The sequence below is a fragment of the Nomia melanderi genome, chromosome 6, assembly GCF_051020985.1.
Source record: "Nomia melanderi isolate GNS246 chromosome 6, iyNomMela1, whole genome shotgun sequence".
Classification (NCBI taxonomy): domain Eukaryota; kingdom Metazoa; phylum Arthropoda; class Insecta; order Hymenoptera; family Halictidae; genus Nomia; species Nomia melanderi.
In genome coordinates, this window is record NC_135004.1 from 17,030,725 (window position 1) to 17,033,722 (window position 2,998).

Below are 2,998 nucleotides of genomic sequence, written 5' to 3' on the forward strand. Positions count from 1 at the left end.
GAATCTGGAGGCCTGTCGAGGAATCCGTGTCACTTTTAACCCTTTGCACTCGGGAGGTGATTTTATTCACCATTTTCAGTGCAAAATGAGATAAATCAACAAGATGCAGATATATTGGTATGTGACTGCAAAGTCACACGAGCCTACAGAGGGTTAATATACTTGTTTTCCCCTCGAGTTCATTTCAAAGAATATCGCCTCGTCAAAAAATGTTAAATATTTCTATTGAGAAATTTCCGAGTGCAAAGGGTTAATTTCTACTTGAAGTTACTTGATACTAGTGACTCAGTGGAATATGTTACAATTAGTCTTCTAAGTTCGTCCTCTAAGCACTTTTCTAGACAAAGCTCGGATTACATAGTCAATATCAATTCTAACCTACAAAATCCAATATATCAAATGATCAGTTCAGCAAAGCTTTTCATCTTCAATACAAAAGAAACGAAGCAGGACACATGAAACGACTGCGGTTCCCCTGATACAATACGAAGAATTTATATCGTTTCATCGCCTAGAACCTCTTATGAAATTACTCACGCTTCTTGCACACCTCGTATACCATAAAGACGGATTAAAGAGAACTTTCCTCTTACAGTGTCTTTAGCACAACAGACTTTGTCTCCGAATGGCCTATAAATCGCAGGAAAAACGTAGAGCGCCGCGGCGCTTTGCGCAACAATGTTTCTTGGCCGAGTCGCATAAATTCTATGATATTTATTGCCCCGGACCGATCCCCTTTCTCCGTAAAATTGAGAACGAAACGGATCGCGGGTTCAATTGTTTAGAACTGATACGTTTTTGGAGGGACGGCGGGCTGATTCGGATCGTGTCTAAATCATGCCCGTTCCCCGTTTCCGTCTGTTTGCCGCGACGTCGTATCAAAAGGACGGCCATAAATTCGTCGGTGGATTCGGGAGGAGTCACATTTATCATTAAACCGAACTGGTATTCGAGTAAATTCTAATTCGCGTCACGCAGCCCCCTGGAAAGTCTCGCTCCCGTAGCCGCCCTCGCGGAAACTTCATTCTTATGCGGTAATAAACTTGAATGATGTTTACCGTCATCAACCGTGGAACTCATTAGCGAGCCGCGCAAGTTTTTGCGTTCACGGCGAACTACTAATCCTGAAGAACCAGTGAACTAAACATTTTGTTCCGACACTTCTGCCGGAGGATACGAAGGCCTGCTTAGCTTCTTGTATTCTAAATTACCGCCAGAAACCCGGAATTTGCATAAACTTCGATCCACTTGATCATTAAGGTCGCTATCTTTCTTCTATCCTTTCTACACTCGGTACACAAACTTAAGGTGAAGTCCAACAACAGTACGCTGCCTTTCAAGACTTCCTGTAATTTCTATAAGTTAGAGGAAATCAACTTGACTACTCGGTAGTGTCCTTTGCAGTCGGAAGTTTCGCACTAGAAACATTCGACACTTTTCAGTAAGATGTAAACGACATTCTCTGAAACTAATGAGGAAATATACATAAATTATGAAACAAAGCTATTTTATTTAAATATTCCACATATCTTCATTTCACAATTTTCCTATGTCAAATCTAGCGGTGACTTGCTTCCTTCGATTTCCTTTACTTATTACACCCGAAATATATTTCAAAGACAGTTAGTTAATAAGGAACACTGTAAACAATTCCTTCCACTACGATCGAAAATATTCCAATAACATGATACAATTATACAATATCTCAAGCACATCGAATAAATCCGACGTCGAGTCACATTCGAGACAGAAGTGCGAACAGTTAAATGTACCGTCCGCCCGTTCGACCAGTCTCTTTCCTCCTTCTAATTAAGAAGAAGTTTCGAGCGGCGTTCGTTTTCGTCGCAGTCGCGCGATCTGCAATGCGGAATGCGACGGCAAAAACAGCCGAAACGTTTACGGGGCAACATGATGCGGCCGTAGGCAACGGGCGCAGGAGTCATCCAATCCGAGGGAACGGTTCGGCCAATTAAATCCGCCATTTGTCTTCGGTAGCCGTCTCCTTCGGTGGTCCGTGAACTTTTCCGCCGGCTACCGGATGCTTAGGAGTCCCTAGCAGTCCTCGCTCGCTGCCGCGCGCCACTCACTCCCACGGGAATAAAGAACCAAAGTCGTTTTCCTCCGGCTTCAAATTGACCTGGGACCAGCCTCTCCACCCCGGCCTCATAAATATTTAAATCTAATGAACTTTACAGGCCGTGTAGATTCAAATCAGGGCTTCGTTGTAGCCGCTGCTTATATATTATTCGGCGGTCGCGTAACGTTGATCGAGGATCCTCCTCTTTCTTCTGTCATCCGAGTGTCGCCGTCAGGCTTCCCTTCGGATGGAACGAGAAATTTCAATGGATTCAACCCTTAACGGACCGGAAGTATGTCAAGTTTACCTTTCGTCAGAAAATACCGTGACATAGATGACAAGCGGAAATTCATAGAAGTAACCTAGCGCAGTACTCGACGTGTTCATTATAAATACAAGAATAATAGTAATAGAAATAAAACGATTTTTGCCACTGGCAGCATTTCTCCGTTAAGGGTTAATAGGTTCAACAGATTCGATCGTACGATAAGTTTCCTTCACTTCGATAGATTTAAACTTGTAATAGGTTTTCTTTAGTTTAATAGACTTAATCTTGCAGTAGGTTTTCGTTACTTTGGTAGATCTAATCTTATAATAGGTTTCCTTCGAATGAACGGTTGTCAATGCTTGATTCGATATACTGAAATTATAAGCTCATATATAATATTAACCGTTAGCACTCCAGATGATTGTCTAATCTTCTTAATACAAAATTTGGATGTATAGAAGATCCAGTAATCTTAGGATAGTTCTAAATTTATTCAGTAAAATATTTAATAGTACAAATGGTGCCATATTGGAGCCTACAGAGTGCAAAGGGTTAAGCTTCGTATCCATTGATACGTGAAATACTGGAATAAAATAGATTTGCTCCCTGATTTATGTAAGTTTTCTTATTTGTCGCTTTCAAACGTCGGCGAT